We start from the raw sequence: 19,577 nt of genomic DNA on the forward strand, positions 1-19,577 counted from the left end.
TGCAGCAGTACTGGAGATTGTTTATGAAGAGGTATATTAGATGGTTGTGTTTGGGGAAAAAAAGAGCTGTACAAAATTACAAATATTCACAGCTGTGAAGGTTTATAGTTTCATAATTTGTGATCCCAGTAGATAGCCTGTGTCTCTGCTCCGGTGAAAAGATGGTCATAACCCTGTTGGATTGGGAAGAAAGTGAAAGAACAAAATGCTATAGTCTTATATTTCAAGTTGGTACTGCCATGCATATACATAGTATGCATTCTCACCCTATGTTTAGAAGACTGCCACTTGATATTAGACTGGAAAGAAAATAGAAGAAGAAAAAATATCTACAGTAATACATTTCAACGTACCGTGTTAAATGTTTATATAAGTAGCATGTCTCGTTACTCCTCCTCCCAAAAGATAGCCACCTGTATACACATCTTTTGTTGTCTGTGAGAGTCATGAAAAAAATAATGATCACAATAATGTATTCCAGCTTGTTGCTCCTAGACAATTTAAAGCAATCCTCTGTGCACCCCTTTGAGGTATGATTATGAAGAAATGTAAATACTGAATACATTGTACCCAACTCCCACGCAAGCACCTCCATAAAATCTACACAGATGCAGGCAAGAAGAGAACTAAGCACTGTAAAGTGACAACACTACTCAAATGTCCCACTGTGCTGAAGTTCAGTTGCTTTTAACCATATCCTGCCCACACTGTTAAAAAATAGCCAGTTATCATGCACTGTGTTGATTGTTTGTGATGGAAATTGAAAGAAATTATGATGAAATTGTTACTCTTAGATACATCACATTTTGTGACACTGCTGTTGTCATTCTAGATCACATCCTGTTTGAATGTGATCAAACAGAAATAAGGGTAAGTCACTTAATCCACAAATGGTCTCTGTAACCATCAACTACATCGACTTTCTTAACTGTGCAGACCTCAGATGTCTGATTGCAGTTAAAAATAGCAGCAGCAAAATATTCCACCTTGTGCCACAGAAATGAAAACTAGTTCTGCAAAGCGGGATTAATGATGATTAATCATGAGTTATTTAACATGATTGCAACAGCAGAACAAGTAATTGCTATCCATAGATAACTCCATACAAACAGTAGCCACAGTAAAGTGTTCAACACATCTCTAATTGTGGATTAAATGGCCACAAAATTACCACAATAATGTATTTCAGATTTGTTCTCCACAAAAACAATAGTCACAATAAAGTATTCCAACTTCACACAAACCCTTATTCTTTTTCATTCATGGATACCCCCATACTCAACAGTTATAGTCACTTTGATTGTGCACACCTTGTCACCAGCAGTTATAGCCACTTTGATTGTGTACACCTTAGATGTGATATAAAATTAATGGCAACAATAATGTATTTATGATAAAATCATATTGGCTATTTTGTTTTAATAATCATTTGCCATAGTAAAGTATCTCAACTTGCTTTATGTGTACACATTAGGCTTGCAATGCTAATCATTTTCATTTCCAGGCAGCCGTAGTACTTGGCAGCACCTCCGACATCCATTTGTGATAAAAGTAATGTATCTCAATTTTGTTTTCCAGAAACAGCAGACAAAATAAAGTATTTCATTTTGCTGTACACACGTATGTCCACATTCACACAAGCATTGCAAATATGAGCATTACACTTTGATAACAGACACAAGACACATACACACACACATCTGATTCTGTTATTTTTCACTGCAAATGACTTGCGCACAAGCATTATACACATACTAAACACAGGCAAGCAAATCAGACTGCTATTCCTACTCAACTACACTCATATAAGCACCCACTCAGTGTACTTGTGAACCAGCATCTTCTACCTTCTAATGTTGTCTGCTGCCAGCTTCTTTTCTATGGCACTGATCTGTGCTACTGCAGTGCATCTCTGTTTAACTGTCTTGGGTGGGAGCAGTTAAAGTTACACCTGTGCTGTAGATGCATGACAGTATTTGCACATTGTATTGTGAATAGTTACAGAACTGTGCAGCATTCAGTTGGAGCCAGGAGGACAGGCAAAACACTGTAGTAATAATAACATCACCAGTGAAGCACAGTATGGCTTCCTGTTTTGCAATAAATCAGGTAGTTATAGCAACCAGAGGTATGGATTAATTTCTAAATTACTTTATTGAGGCTGGGTGTTGTTACCTGTAGGTGTAGGAAGCCCACACGAATAACATGAGAACAGGGTCCTTTTTAGCGTGTTTATTTATTTTAACTACATTTTTATAGCACTTGCACATTGTAAAGTAAGCTACAGCTGTTGCTTACTGTGTGATCTGTAGATGCAGTTTTTGCAGTTAACATGACTGAATATAATCACTGAGGAGTATATTCATCTTGGAGCCCAAATGAAGTCTTATTTTTAGATGAGCATGCTCTTACAGACTACACAGTGACTTAGATTTCCTGATAGGTATGCTGATGCAGGAAGCAAAGTACTAACATTTTAGTGTTTGGCCATTTGACATGCACATTAACAATGTTTGCTAATAAATAGCAGCTTGTGCATTTTAATCCACTCATAATTGTATGACCACTGCAAAGTAAATCCAAATGTCTCATGCAAGATCTGTTTTATGTAGCTAAAAGTAATGATTTACCCAGTAAACTAGTCAATAAGGTGCTGGTATGTTTACTGAATTATGCACACAATAATGGAAGAATGTTAATATTTAATATGTATAATATTAAATACAGTTGTAAATATATGTACAACTCTCCCAACCAGAGGTTACACTGCTGCAATCATCTGCCATTATGTACTTGAAAATATCACACATGAACCATGTTCTAGCACTCAGTCAGCAAATGTACATAGTAAATATTGCAGGAATAACAATCTCTGCTAGAACAATGCAGTAATAGGAAAGGCAAACTCATCAAATCCCCCCAGCAAGCAAATAGCAAAAAAATAATTTGGATGTCAGTATAAAGGTATCATACTGAACAACACACTGCCTGTAGAATCAGAGCTGATCAGTATCCTGCTGGTAGAGCAGTACATGTTTCTGACCTTGCCTGAAACTGCCAGGAAGAGGATGTTGCCTACCCTGGGTGACTGCCATGCATTGTGCAGTAGTCATAAATGTACATGTTCCCCACCAAGAACTGCCATGCATTGTACAATAGTCATAAATGTACATGTTCCCCACCAAGAACTATGAGCACCAGCAATGTACTGTAGTTTACCAGAAGAGCGACCCAAGTGGTATGAGAAAATGACAGCATGGACCTTACTATGTATATGAAACTTGGGCAACGATGGAAGGCTACTGTGACCAGTGTGTGTGTGTGTGTGTGTGTGTGTTTGTGGATGATATAGTAATATGAAAGACAAGTCCCCCTCTACAAACCATCAAAAAAATAACTTTGACAGCAGTGCAGACATAAGGAGCTAGTTATTACATGATTACTAAACCCTTTTTAATTTTTAACGTTTGCTATTTCTCTACTGTCCATTTATATCCCTGTTATCACTATGTTATTTTTGAAAACTCATCAGTTCTATGATTCTTCACAAATTAGAGCCATTGATGTACTGTGGGAAATACTTTGCATGCTGTAGTTGTTTACTGCTTTTTTTGGATTCCAGACTATTGTCCTGCCCTATATAGTGTTGTTCACTATTGAATCACATACAAGTGTGGCACTAACTGATTTGCTAGTGTATATTTTGGATGTACTGTGCACTATACATTTATTATAACATACCCCAGAGGAGATGGGCGTTCCTTTTATGATCAATGTTTTTAAATTAATAATAGTTTATATAGCATAGCTTTACAAACCATTTGGTTGTTTAATATTTTGTGTAATTTGTGTGAGCATCTTTTCAATAAAGTTTGTTACACTTAAAGAAAGAAAAGAACAATGGTTACTGCTGGCAAGAATAATTTAGTGTCTACTGACAAGGTCTCAAGTTTTTACTACAGCCTTGTTAGCTGATGGTCAGTGCTTACTTAATGGTCTGAAATGTGTTATGAGAAAAAATAATGTTGGTCATTTACTGTTAATGGAGTATAATATCAGTCTTGGGACTAGGCCGCGGTGGTGCAGCGGTTAGCGTTGTCGCCTCACAGTAAGAGGTTCTCCTGTTCGATTCTTTGCTGGAGCTCCTAATGTGTGGAGTCTGCATATCCTCCCCGTAGTTGAGTGACGTTAAAGACATGCAGGTAGGTGCGTTTGTGAATGGGCGTGCCTTCTTTGAAGGTTGGGCATCGGGCTGACAACTCGGCACCATAAAAATCCACTGCCAATCATTAGCGGACGGGAGTTTCGCTCTGGCAACCCCTAACTGGGAAAAGCCAAAAGACTTTTTTTAACATCAGTCTTGAGACTTTAAAAGGAAGCCTGTCAAGGGCAGCTAGCCTAGTACTTGGCTATGAACCTAAAGGATGAAACCCCTGACCATTCTGCAGAAAGAGCATATGACAGCATCTACAAATTGAAATGTATAAAAATGGAGAAACTATTGTTGTCTTGGCCAAATGGGTGCTAATTGGAGTAGCTGAATTACTACAACACTTTTAATATATCTGTTTAAGTTTCTTGGAATGAGGGACGTCAGAGGTAGGACATAAAAAAACTTTCTTCCTTAAAGGAGCATCTGGTGAGAAATCAAGTATGCTAAGAGATGAAGCAGGTCATGTGATTCAGGAGGGAACAGATCTTCTCTAATTACTCCCTCAACTAAATGTACTGCATTGGCTGTAAAGTAAAGGTTTATTTAATAGAAATCATGGGAAAGATATTTATGTAGCAGCTCACTTGGTATGTCTGAGGTAGTCTGGTGAGAAAACGGAAGAACATATGTGCAGAGTTCCAGGACATTCAAACCTTTGGAGAGTATCATTAGGCCATGTGGTAGATATAGGGATGTTGTCACAGATGCCAAGGAGAATCTGTATGTAACTGCCATTACAGAAGCTTTACAGGTATCATTAGAAACTGATTTAAGATTCAATAGACCAGTTGGAAATTAGATGAATTTATTACTAAAACAGATAATTCAGATTTGGATGAAGGTGATGACTAGATACCTCCTGATTAAGTGGACCCTATTATGGCCTTGCTGAAAAAGCTAAGTTGCTGAAGAAGTGGTTTTGTAGTGTGCACGTGAGGTCGTCCGTGTCCAGCTTTAAGTAAATCAAACTGGAAGACATGGCTTAGAGAATACTTAAATGTAATGTAAATTCCAGAGAGAGAAGGGTTAGTCTGTGCTGTGTATATCAAGGGAGAAATTACCAGTCTGGTCTGGTTTACATGGCTTTCACATATCTCTCTTATTACTTGACACACCATCCTACATTTTACATAATTACATCTATCTGTAGTGTAATTTATTCCTCCCATGTAATTGTCCTAAATGAACCACTTAAAGTCTGCCTAACTTGTTTTGCTCATGACATCTCACACCTTCTCTTTCCTGTCAGTGTTCTGACAAGCTTGCCTACGTAACTGTTTTGCATGTTTTACCCACTTAGTGACAAAACTGTGGTAAAACTTAATATTTCTCTTAGAAGCCTCGTTTCTAATTTGCTACAGCACCTAGCAATGATTTGTAAAGATTAATGACATTTGTATCTCTCTATTTCCTTCTGTACCATGCATAATACTGTACTGTGAGTGTCTTCACCAGTGGTCAGAATTTAGTATACATGTGTTGTGTTTTTTGTAAATATATTGTATTTATTTGTGAAACTTCTACATTCAGTCTTCCCTGAAGACATGCGTTACCTGGATGGACATGCTGTTTAACAAGTACAATTTAAGACTTTATTTTTATGTGCAGGGCACAGTATCCCTCCAATGAAGTTGTTAAAGATATTAAAGGAAGAAGATGAGCTACCTATAGGTGATATTAGAGGAGGAAATACTGTAGAACAGAAGGTTAATCTTAAAGGAAAAGTCCAGGGTAAGTAAACAGTTTAATTGTGCTATTTATAAAAATGCATTTCTTGCTGATGTTAATAATGTTGTAGAAAACTATAAAACTTTATAGAGCTGGAGGATTGCTTTGACACAACAAGGAAATGATTCAAGTGAACTCATTCACACAAAGCAGCAATATAATTTCACACCTCATGCCATGTGTGGACGCCCTCTTTGGCAGCTCTGTCTTGGTCTGGTTTCTTGAAAATACATTTACCTTCTTAATGGCTATATATTCATCCAGTTATAACCCAACCAACCACCGAATTGAAATAATTTCTATTTGTGAAATTAAAGAATTGTTTAATATCTCTGTAACTTTGTTAGACACATACTTTCTACAGTATTTTTTTCCACTGATGAGAGCATTGTGATATGAGGTTGTACCATTAACCATAGTCATGTTGGAGCTATTTATAAAAAAATTAACATTAAGTCTAGCTAAAGATTTGTGAGTGACGCAGCCATACATTTCTTTAAACTACTTAGTGTAGATGCCAAGTATTGGCGCAGTGGTCTGTTAAAATTATGTAAGCTTTCATTTGATACCAAGAACTGCAATATAATCTGTTTTTGTTTCAAGTTATTAACACTGTGGTAAATATGCATAGCATTTTCATAGCTCAGCAGAAAGGATTTATGTTACTATGCATCTCATTGTGGTCATATTGCATTACTTGGATTTATACTCATTTGACTTGTGACATGAAGTCCTCAATGATTATGTTCATTGGCATGTCTGTTTTAATTTTGTTTTAGTAGTTATTCATAATTTATGATACTTGCAAAACAAATATATATTTATATCTTTAAGGTGTTGCTTCATAGGTGTTTACTAGGCTAATGACCACAATGGCCTTTTTAAGTATAGCCATGTATTCCAAATATCTAACAAGTTCCGGTACCCTTGATAAGTGTAAGCAGGGACTTGGGACATGTAACATTTACAAGCAGGGGCCTGGGAGATCAACCATTTACAGGAGAAGTAGCAACATCCTGGAAGAAAGCAGTGGTAACTGTAATACCTAAAGAGGGAAACAATCCATCGGATTCAGCTTCATACAGGCCCATGTCAATACTAAACCCTGATTATAAAGTGTTCATGTCTGTAATGGCTAAAAGAATGGCAAATGTAATGCCAAAATTGATAGATATGGCTCATTGTTATCTTGTGGAGGGGAGGCAAACATTTGACAACATTAACAGAACATGATGATCCAAAGAAAAGCAGAATGTATGAAAATATCGTTGTTGGTGGGTCTTGATGCAGAAAAAGCATTTGACAGAGGAAGTTAGGACTTTATGAGCAGGGCAATGGAAGTATTTACAGTTCTTGAAAAAATTATAAGGTTGATTAGGAGGCTATATGAGGGATCAGACTCAAAAATTAAAGTGGGCGGGATCCTCTCTGATAATTTCTGCTTGAGCAGAGGAAGCAGGCAGAGGTACCCTCTTTCCCTTTATTTGCATTATATTTACAACAATTGGCAAAGAAAATAAGGGATTCAGAAATTCAAGGATATAATTGGTATGGTAGTCAAGAAAAGCTGTCTCTGTTTGCAGATGATAGTATTTTATACCGGACAAAACCAGAAAGAGACATTACAGTGTTCTGGAACATTTTGAAACCATTTCATATCTTATTGAGATACAAAGTTAATGAAGCTAAAGTAAAGACAATAGTGGTAAATTATGTACCCACACATGAATTGGTTCAGCAATATCCATATTTATAGGGACATGATAAAATGAAGTATTTAGGAGTATGATTTGGGAAGAGATTAAACAAAAGATAATACAAAAACTGAGAAAATTTGAAGCTCTGGTATATGGATATGGATAGTAAGATATAAGCAGTTAAAATGCTTTTAATCCCTTTAGTCTTGTACATGGATCAGGCATATTTTTATCAACCAGAGGAGAAGTTGTGGATAACACTTAATAAAGAACTGAAGGACTTTATCTGGGAGTGGACGATGGCAAGAGAGTCAAATGGGATAAGCTTGATTCTTCCAGCAGAATAGAGCAGATTGGGATTACTCTATTTGAAAGGGTATTTCAATGCTGCACAGTTAAGGCTCTTATACATAGCACAAGCAGAAAACTATAACTCAAAGTGGAAAGGGATGATAATGAAATGGTGGAAGCTCAAGAAACGAGGAGAGACTGTGATTTTTGGATGCAGGTCTTTAAGGAGGATGACAATAATACAAGCTATTATATCTATAAAGTAGCCGAAAGTATCCTAAGAACTAAGTCAACATGGGAATGGAAAAAGGTCATTCTGCCAATAGGGATGGCTGCAGTTAGGGATACAGACAATAGGCAAGAGGGGCTGGAATTTATTGGAGAAGACTGGCAAAGAAACCAGGGTATTGGGAGCAAATATCTAGAGAGGGAAAGCTAATAGAATGGGAGGACGCCAAGAATTTATTTTGACTGAAAGTTGGAGATTGCCTTGCCTATCAAGGACCATAGCTGGCCTTAGGCATAGGACAACTAGGCAACTGCCTAGGGTGCCACTCTAGCAGGGGTGCTTTCCAGTATTTATTTGATGTAGGTAGAGCAAGATGGGGACATTGGGTGGTGTGGTGGGGGTGCTGTGGAGCCCTTTTGCCTAGGGCACCAGTTGACCTAGGGTCGCTCCTGTCAAGGACTGATATCAGAGTATAGGGAAAGTGAGAGAAATGTAGGGTCCTAAATGAAAGACCAGCACAGGTTGAGTTTTTAATAGAATCTAAAACAGAAGTTGCCACTAAAAAGGAATAATTAGTAGAGCATATAAAATGTTGTATGATGACTATAAGAATCAATCAGAGGAGGTTACAAAGGATTGGAAAGAGAGCTTGGATAAGCAATTCACAAACAGTGGGAGGATATATGTACGCCTCCCAAATATGCAGCAAAATCTAGAAAATTTAGGATATTTACCTGGAAATGTTTACATAGATATTTTTATACCCCAAGTAGACTACAAAGAATTTTTCCTCTGAGACACAGCAAATGTTGGAGGTGTGATGGGGAAGAAAGACTTAATTGGGAATATATTTTCTGGAGTGTGGTGAGTTGGCTGACTTTAAGGATTCCCTGAGGGATGCATTGTCGGAGATGCTGGTGGGCAGTTTGGTGTGACGAGGGAGATGATTTTTCTGAGCTATGATACAGAACTGGAATTGTCTAGACATAGTAAGGCCTTGCTGTGTCGAATTATAGTGGCTGCCAAAAAAGCGATTACTAGAAAATGGACATGAAAACCTAAACCAACTATACTAGAAGTAGTGAATATAGTAACGATCCTGTTCCACCAACATCTTGTTCATTCCATAATTACTAACCCAGTGTCCTATGCTCTACTCATCTCCCATTTACCACTGTCATATTAACCCCATTTCACACCAATGGCCTATAAACAGAAATCTGTATTTCTTTGCTTAGCATTTCCATAGTGCTTGGCTTATAACAGCAAAGCCTGCTGCTAGTTCTTGTCTTATGGCAAAAGCTCAAAAAATAATTACACATGTGCTAATAATTTGCCATTGGTTACACAAATAAGCTTGGTAGCATTGTGCCGAAGTATGTATTTTGGCAGGATGAAATAATGTCAGTGGCCTCTGTTAGTTGAATGTACTTTACTGGGTCAATGTACACCTGTCTGGATTCCATTTCAGTGCGCCGAGTGCAGTGCTGTATGTAGGTGAGAGTGAGATTCTCATATTTTTCATCCCACTGTTAGTGTTTTCCACTGAACATGTAAAATTACAAACATGTTTGCACACTTGTGTTTATAAGTGGAATAGTAATATTAGTTGTACGTATACTTTGTTATTATCCTACTCGTTGCGAAATCTTAACTCTCGCTGTTATGTATGTGTAAGCGAACATAAACATTATGCATACTGCAGGGATATGGACATTAACAGTTAGGAATGCATGGGTGAAATTCTACTGTGTGAATGCTGTCAATATCCCTGAATGTCCTGCTGCTGGATCAGTGTAACATCACTTTCGTGACTGCCATTCTGCACAGTTCTTTCAAATGTGACTTGTCAGACACATGACAATCCCAGATCTGTCATGTGTTGACCTGTTATAGCATCACCATGGAAAATATCAGTTAGTGTATCGTGTTCCATTCCAGTATTGTGCACATGTCAGTCTTGCATACATCTGCCTCATTCCTTAAAATGCCAATTCATGTAGAATAACAAATGCCGTACATCATAGATATGGATGTAACAATTGTGAGTCTGACAGCAAATGACTGTTGCTGCTGCCAGCAATGCACAACACTTTGCTTTTGAGCAGTAAAGTTAAGTAATGATAAAAGACACTTCATGGGTAGCCATGGTGGTGCAGTGGTTACTGTTGTCGTCTCACAACAACAGGTTCTCTGGTTCGATTCTCAGCTGGGGTGCCTTCTGTGTGGTGTCTGCATGTCCTCCCTTGTGGTCACTTGGGTTTCCTCCAGGTGTTCCAGCTTCCTCCCACATTCCAAGACATGCAGTAGGTGGATTGGACACTCTAAATTGGCCGTAGGTGTGAGGGTGTGTGCGAGTGAGTGGTACGAATGAACTACCATGGCAGGGCTATCCACCAGGTGGTGTACAACCTAGGCTCTTGATAATTGTCACTGCTGAAGTGACACCCTGACCCCATATGCAAAAACAGGAAAGGGGGTGAGTATGGATGGAAGTGACACTTCAGACTCTGTGGGAAAAATGGATGAGAATTTGCCTTCAGCCTCATTCCTGCTGTACTCCTCATAGGAGTTGACTTAACCCCTGCTGCATGACAGAAAACAATTCTGCTATCAGTATGAGAAGACAGTTGTTACTGTTAATATTATCAGTATTGTAATAACAGGCTTGATGGTTTAATGTACTCCTGAGGTGATGTTTGACTTATTAATGCAGTCTGATGTTGTGAACTGTGGTCAATACATTGACAGTCTCTGTTTGACAAAGCACAATGCCCAATCTCTAATACATGTATGTTTTTCACTTCATCTATATGCTGTGAGACTTGCAATATGAGTTCTCTGTGGCATCAGTGGTTAATGCACAGCTCTGAAGAATGTGGAGATGGATTGGCAGGTGTTTGACTCAGCAATGTGGACCTAGTATAAGTTTGTAAGCAAATAGTAGCAGTCAGGACCAGTTTATCCAGAGACAGTAGTAGTATTAAGGCAACTTAATTTGCTGTTGCACACAGTGACAGGCTATAACTGCTACAATCACACAAAGCAACTAAAGTTATTTATGATAAAGCATATATATGTAGTGCACATTGTTTTCAACATAGTAATACTAGAGATACTGTTTAAAAAGTGAAGTATGGGACTGGGTAGTCTACTAACTGCAGATCTTTTAAAAAATGGCCACCTATTTTACAGCAAAATGGAGTTTGTAAAGAGGTAGGTTGTGTGTTCGTATAGGAGAGAAAACTTCAAAAATTTAAAGATTCACATTTATACTGGTGTTCGTTCTGTATTTTGTGGCTGTAGTAGGTAACCTGATTCTTTACCCCCCAAAAAGATAGTCACCAACCATGTTAGATAGAGAAGAATACAGAAAGAATAAATAGCTGCTGTTATATAGTTCAAGTTGTTGCTGCTATTCATGTGCACAATATGCATTCTCACGCTAACTCTAACAGATGGTCACTTTGTGCATACTACTCTGATGTTAGATTACAAGTAACATGGATGAACAAATGGCCACAGTAGTATATTTCATCTGGCTTTGTCAACTGGGTGTGTGTATATGGATATATAATATATCTATATATATATATATATATATATATATATATATATATATATATATATATATATATATATATATATATATATACATAGTTTTATGTATATGTGTGTATATGTGTGTGTGTGTATATATATATATATATATATATATATATATAAAATATGTATGTGTGTCTGTGTGTATGTACATATGGGTGTCTTATTTCAAAGAAAATACGCAACGTTGACTGCAAAAACATTGATCGTGTAAAGTCAAAAACACTGAAGTAGACACATCAGTACATATCCACTAAGAAACAGCCTTGACGAATGCAGTATCTTAATTTAAAAAAACACATTAAAAAACATTTTTTGCAGTGGGGAGACAAGCCCCCCAAATTCCCCATGTAGACTGCCACACACCCCCACACCCAATGCTAATTATGTATACTAACTCTGAGATCGTGCAAAGAGTGAGTAAGAGCAACTTTTCCAATCCCAAGAATTGTGTGATATTGCACAGCTGTTGATCTGCTCCTAATTCGACCATGTACGATTGACTAAGCAGTTGTCGCCCTAACAGATGTTTGACAATTTCAAGCAACTTCCATGTATATGTGTGTGTGTGTGTGTGTGTGTGTGTGTGTATATGTATGTATGTATGTATGTGTGTATATATATATATATATATATATATATATATATACATATGGAGTCTCTCTACTCCTTTCGCCAAAAGATGGCCAATGTACACATTTGATATTTGAGAGAAAAGTAAAAAAATATATAATAATAGTAACAGTAATGTATTCCAACTTACTGGTCCTAGACAGTGCCCTACCCCGGCCAATCTATAGCAACTTTCTGCACACCTTTATGGTTTATGGTTTGCTTGAGAAGAAGCATAGCAGATTAAAACCTACTGGCAGTCAATAATTAAATGTGACATTTCTGACTGCCATCAGTTGCATACAGCTATGCATCACAAGAAAAGAGCATTGCAAGAAAATCACTTCATCTGTACAAGAAAAGCATCTTTTTGCCTTTCTTATTCAGCTAAAGTCATTGTCTCAGTCTCACATTAAATGTGCTTAAATCATGGTACTGAATACCTCAAATTTAGTACTGATTGTAAATTACAGCAAAGTTGAAGCACTGAGTGTGATCTGTGTTTCAAGTTTTAGGGCCTGAATGTGACAAGACAGGCCAGCACAGCTAGCACTACAGGCATGATTAACACCACAGTATGATAAGTGCTTTGGGTGTTAATGAGTTAACTGACTGACACACCACATAGATAGATACCCCCGTCTTGTATAACAGTACGCATGTTTGACCTTGCCTGAACCTGCCACAAAGATGACATTACCCACCCAGGGTAACTGCCATACAGTGTGCAGTAACTGTTATTTCTGGGCAATAATCATGAACATACGTGTCCTTTGCAGTGATTCTGAGGTGTAGAACTGCACTGCAGGTATCTCGTTTAGCAGAAAGACCAAAGGAGACCAGGAAATTACAGCATGGACATTACTACACATTCGAACATCAGTTGTATATAATGCGGGTAGTCAGATGGCAACATCTTTAGACCTGTCATGCTGCAGTTCAATGAATGCCTTTTACTTGACCGAGTCATTATTACATCAGGTTGCCCTGATGGCAGTGACTAAGACAGCTCTCTGTTGTGGAAATTTATTATCCTTTCTAATAGTGAATTGTTTGAAGATGTCAAAATATAAAGTAAACAACTGTCTAAGGCGTAAGAAGCAAATTCCACAGAGTTTTACAGTTTATTTTGCCTGGGTCCAAGGCAGGATGTATCCAGTTACCCCCCTCCCCCAGTGCTCATACTTCAGAATCAAGATGATAAAGTCATGGGATGGGTCCCTTGAAAAATTCTTGCAAGAAAAAGCACGTGGTTAACCTAGTCATGGCCATCAGCCAGTCCCTCTTCAAATTTTGTCAAAAAGAACAAATATAACTTTCCAAAGGAGAAAAGTGTTTGGGAAGCCATTCACATGATTTAATTGTCTGACAACCCCCCCCCCCCCCTTGGCTCAAGGTTGCTGATGTCAGTGCAGCACTTTTGTAACCTCTGCCTGACATTTAGCTTGACTGAAGCCGGTGGCACCACCCCTCCGGCACCCCCACGTCAGTCACTGTCATGTACTTCAGAGCCAAATCTGCATTGTCCTCATTTCGGCCTGGCACTGCTCAGTAGGCCTCAAATTCCAATCCATGAGTACTGGTTTCTTGGGTAAAGGGCAGTGTCCATCAGTTTGTTAGGGAGGAAGTTGCAAGGCGGCAACATATTGAAGTACGAGTTACCCACCCATGTCCTGAAGGGATCCCTATCAGTTCATAAAAAAAGTTCAGAGAACAGCATTTTCAGTGCCGTTACATTGAACGTGCTATTTGTCAAACTGTTCATACTGAGATTGCAGTACAGCAAAGAGCAGGAAATTTGTCCTTTCCTCACTTTAGTGTGATCTCAGACACGAGGGGAATTTGATGATATAAACCCATCCTGAAGCTTATAAGCCAGACCACACCACCAAGCTGAAACCAAGACACTGAAGCCTAAACACTCATCAGTCAGTTCCCCCAGCCACTGATGATAAGACCTCAGTCCCAGTACACCCAAGTCTTTTTCAAGGACTTTCAAACTAGCTCAGGATTTTATTGAATTCATGAAATCCAGGCAGCCAGCCAGCCTTTGGAAAAGATTCTGCTTCAGGGATCCCCCTCTCTGTTAAGAGGAACAAGATGGAGATTTCTCAAGAAGACTAGATTCAGATTACTCTGAAGTAGAAGAACTAGCTTACCTAGGTTATCTTTACCAAACTTCTTTCATACATTTTGTACACAGTCTTGCCACCTCAGAATTTATCTTTTGAAAATATCTTTCACAGGATGAAGGAATGCTGTATTTGGGAGTGTAAAGCATTCTCTTGGGCCTAGATTAGGTGCAGACTGTTTCTACACCTGTTTGAACCTAGACCCCTAGCTGTTTCTTCAATCCTTGATGTCCTGGATGTTACTTTCAATGCAGCATCCCTGGTGGCTGATTTCAAGTCTCCTGCACCAGAATCCAGACCAATCCTGTCATGCCCTTAAGTCCCACAAACACTTCTACAAGAATCCTGTGGCTGAAACAGCAGTGGTGTTCCTGCATTCTAGCCAGGGATCAGATGGAGTTATGTCCAGGAATCCAAATTCAAATGACTTCTAAAATTGTCTAGCAGTTTTGTTAAATTGACTTAACGCCTCAGCTATCTCAGCCATTAGGCCCTCAACTACTACCCTCATCTTCTCAGATTTCAGGAGTTTCACCATGAGCAGTTAAGAAAGAAGAACGGATACAAAGCAAGTGCTATAGTAGGGATATTAGATGTGTGCCATCTCTGTTCTTGGGGTTCCTAGGTGTTCATTGAAGTGTGGCAGTGATGCAGCCCATGTGTCATGTAAGGCAGATATAATATAGTCTCTAGGCAGCCCATGTGTCATGTAAGGCAGATATAACATAGTCTCTAGTGAAAAGGTGTGCTTAGTGAGGGTTCAGCCCTTTCCAGAGCGTGTAAAGGTAGAACTCCTTGATGCCCTTAGGTAAGGGGCTTCTCTTTGGACCCCTGCAGGGAAAGTGTTCAAAGAACAGGAGGACAAGGGGGAAACTGTGCAATCCATCAAGGACCTATTTCACTACCCCCCCCCACCTAGGTGAGTTACCAAGAAGTGGCTGAAGATTCAAAATTCTTGAACATAGAACAAGCCAGTACAGATGATTAAAAAAAAAAAGCTGATTTGCACTAACATCTTTTTTTCTGTGCAAAGTTGCAGTACAGTGGGAATTTCAAGATTTGCCCTTTCCCCACTCAGAGTTGGTATATGTAACTAGCAAAGAGTGTGTGGGTGAAGGGGAGGTATGCCCCTTTGCAAAGGAAATTAAATCAGTTGTCATTTGCTATTCATTGTATTAAGTTTACGATCTATGGACATACATCTCCACCTGGATATGTCAGAAACTATCCAAGCAAAAGTCTGCCCTTTCCAACCTAACAGGACAAAGGCAAAGTTCAGAAATGTAAAATTCCATAATAAGTGTCAGGTTGACTGCAAAGGCTGACCTAGGAGCCCTGGAACCAGGGCAGCCAGAGGAAACAGCCATGATTCTGCATGGTACCACTCCCCAAAAATCCCATTTCAGTCCCCTCCTCTCCTCCCAGTTTTGTTACCCTCATAAAAACTGATCCAGGATGGTTGTTTCTGCAGACCAATAGGAAAGACAGGCAAGTCATACAAATCATAAGGTTAGGTTACAGTTTGGAATGTCTGAATTTGTCAAGATTCCAGCTATACCCAGAGAACAAGTGTACCTGATGACTTAACAGTTGGACAGTCTCCTGGCACAAAGTGTCATAGAAGTGCCACCTGAAAAGGAAGGTGCAACAGGATTTTACTCTAGGCTTCCATTTCCCCAAGTAAAGGATCTTGGTAACCCATACTGGATCTTTCAAGGTTGACCAAGTACTTCCTAGTCTCAGAATTCAAAATGCCGACCATATAAAACCTTTTACCCTTAATTTTGCCCAGAGCATAGTGGTGGCTCTGTGGCTGAAGTATACCTGTGTACATATCTCCAGTACGTAGGGTTCATTCAGATCCTAAGATTCAAGGCAAGGGTTCAGATTTTCAATTTATGTTCTTGTCCTCTGATTTGTCTGCTGTACTCTGGGTGTTTCCAGAAATGCCTGGTAGTAGTAACTGCTTTATGCAGAGCATAGGGTGTTCACATTTACCCATATCATGGCAATTGTGTCATTCAGGGCTTTTCCCAGTTAGATATTCAGATGGCACTAGAAATTGGTATGTTTCCAGAGAGAACGATGGTCTTTTAAACTTAGTGAAATATTAGTTTACTCCAGTGAGACAGGTTGCTTTCCTTGGAGCTGTTCAGAAGGCATTCCTACCCCTTATTAGATCCTTCTCATGTCTTGGTATTTTAGCAAGTTGGCCAGCCTTCCCAGCATCACGGCCAGGGAGTTCCTTAGCTTGCTGGGATACATGGCTTCCTGCATTTTGATGGTTCATCTAATTATGCAGAAGCTACTATGGTATCTCTGGAACAGGTGATGTTGCCATATGCACTCCTTCCAGACTAGCACACTTGCACTTCCTAGTAGCCTGGGTCATGGATGAAATGAGTCTTCAGATCACTTACCTGGTAAAAAAATCATAAATAAATAAACATCTATAGGCAAGAGCAATCAGACTGTTCACCTAGGTCAGCGCTAGGAATTATGGGAAAGTTATTTAAACGTCAGAGACCAGCCTAGGTGGAAACGTATAGAGAATTTGTTGTAAAGTTGAAGAGCTTGTGTACAGCTGTATGACCTGGAAGAAGAATAGTTGTAAGTAATCAGACAGAGAGAGAAAAGAAGCAACAAAGTCAATACTGTGAAATGTGTCTGAAATTAACTAAAATAGTAACAGATGTGAAGTTAGACTACAAGGGGAGAAGCATAAACAAATGTGCAAAATGTGGGATGCAGCGAGAAGTAATATGAAAAGGGGCTTGTAGCAGTATTACAGCACTGTAAGATCGAATTTAAACTGGTGGTTTAGGGTGATGGATGGGAAGATGTAGCTGGTTGAAATAAATTATTTGCTCATGGGGATTAAGGTCTGATATATGAATGGTCAACATTGTTAGACTTGTTAGCAGTGATATCAATAACAGAAAAAAATGTCCTTCTAGAAACAAAACGCACCATTTTAAATGGCTAAATACTACATATGTGTTGAGATAAAAGAATCTGACTTATTTTATTGTTGTAGTAAAATACTAATACATGATGTGTTTTTTAGGTAACAGACATGCAGAACACAGTGCAAGTTGCATTCAGCAACCATCAGATGGAACATCCCAGGTAATTTACCCAGCAGAGAACCTGACACAGTGTACTCAGCCTGTAAAGGGCTACCACAAGCTTCATCTCTCTTCTGTACCACAACTTAATTCAGGACATAACTATAGCAAAAGATCTGAAACTGACATAAGTAAGAAGCCATATAAATGTAGTGAATGCAAAAAGCGTTTCACACGTCTGAGTAATCTTCGCCATCACCATGCCATTCACACGGGAGAGAAACCCTATAAATGTACTGAGTGTGATAAGGGCTTTGCTTGTCTTGGCAACCTTCGAAAGCATTATGTTATTCACACTGGCGACAAACCATTTAAATGTACTGACTGTGGTAAATGTTTTACACGAAGGTCACACTTGGAATACCATCAGAACTGTCACAAGGGGCTAAAACCATTCAAGTGTCCTGAATGCAACAAATGTTTTGCAGATCCCCGTAGTGTTCAAAAGCATTATCCGATTCATACTGGAGAAAACCATATAAATGTACTGAATGCGGTAAGTGTTTTACACAAAAGACGCACCTAAAATACCACCAGAATTCTCACACAGGAATGAAACCTTATAAATGTACTGAATGCAGTAAGTGTTTCACGCATCAAAGTAGTGTTCGAAAGCATCTTGTTATTCACACAGGAGAGAAGCCGTATAAATGTACTGAATGTAGCAAGTGTTTCACACATCCCAGTGGCCTTCGAAAGCATCGTGTCTTTCACACAGGAGAGAAACCGTATCAATGTACTGAATGTGGCAAGCGTTTTACACAGCATAGTGGTCTTCAAAAGCATTGTGCCCTTTTTCACATGGGTGAGTTGGGGAAAAGACCCCCAAGTAGCTCAAGTAGTAGGAACAACAGGGTTAATAAAAAAGAATTTTCTGGTTTACTTAAATATGATACTGATACGTTTAACTCCATATGAGCTGCATAAAAATGCAATTCTGGGTACCGTGCAAGTGACGAGAAGAACAGTCTTGGCAAACATCAAAGACTGAAGCAATAGTAATTGTACCCTGATGAAGGAATGGGGCCCATTCCTGTTACAGTATTAGAAAATGAAAACCTCAACATTTGGAGAAATTCAAAAGAGAAAAAATATATATATAACTGTACTAAATACAGTGTTTTTAGAAGTAGAATAGGCCTAGTAAACTATCAGGGTGTTCACACAGGGGACTGGCATACTTCCTTTTTCAGTATTAATATTGATAAACATTTGTAAAAATTACAAAGGAATAAACTGCATCAGTCTGCTCAGTGTATCCAATGCTTTATGGAAAAGGAACACATAAAGCACCATCTAAACTTTTGCACAGATTTCTCTGTGGAATGTTAGAATACTGATAAAACTCATTAATGCAGTACTTGGGGCCATCAAGAGAGATTTGTATTATATATCAAATAAATAAAATATGGTACTATGCAGCTTAACTAATAAAGTTGTTTGTCTTTTTGGCTTTTCCCGGTTAGGGGTTGACAGCGGAACTCCGGTCTGCTAATGATTGGCAGTCGATTTTTATGGTGCCGAGTTGCCAGCCCGACACCCAACCTTCAGCGAAGACACGACCATTCACGCATGTCTTTCAGAGGCCACTCGACCATGGGGAGGACATGCAGACTCCACACAGAAGGCACTCCAGCTGAGAATCCAACAGGAGAACCTCTTGCTGTGAGGCAACAACGCTACTGCTGCACCACCGCGGCTGCTAGCTTAACTAATAAAGTGCTACTACCACAAAAATGCAAAATAACAGAGCTAAGGCAAGAAGTATTGCTACTAGAATAAAAGATAATAGATAATCAAATATTCTTAAAAAGATATACAAGTTATAAAAGCAGCATACAGTATCAAAACGTATCAGGATTTGTGTTGCGCCTTCTCTAAATATGATCCACACATAATGGAAAAATGTATTGCGTGAAGAAATATAAATCAAAGTGCAAAGCA

General features: G+C 38.8%; 1 pseudogene; it reads left to right on the top strand.

The window, feature by feature from the left end:
• The window catches only part of LOC122814375, a 388,456-nt pseudogene that overhangs the window by 189,615 nt on the left and 179,264 nt on the right, over window positions 1-19,577 (top strand).

The sequence above is a fragment of the Protopterus annectens genome, chromosome 10.part0, assembly GCF_019279795.1.
Source record: "Protopterus annectens isolate FY-2018-M chromosome 10.part0, PAN1.0, whole genome shotgun sequence".
Lineage (NCBI taxonomy): Eukaryota > Metazoa > Chordata > Ceratodontiformes > Protopteridae > Protopterus > Protopterus annectens.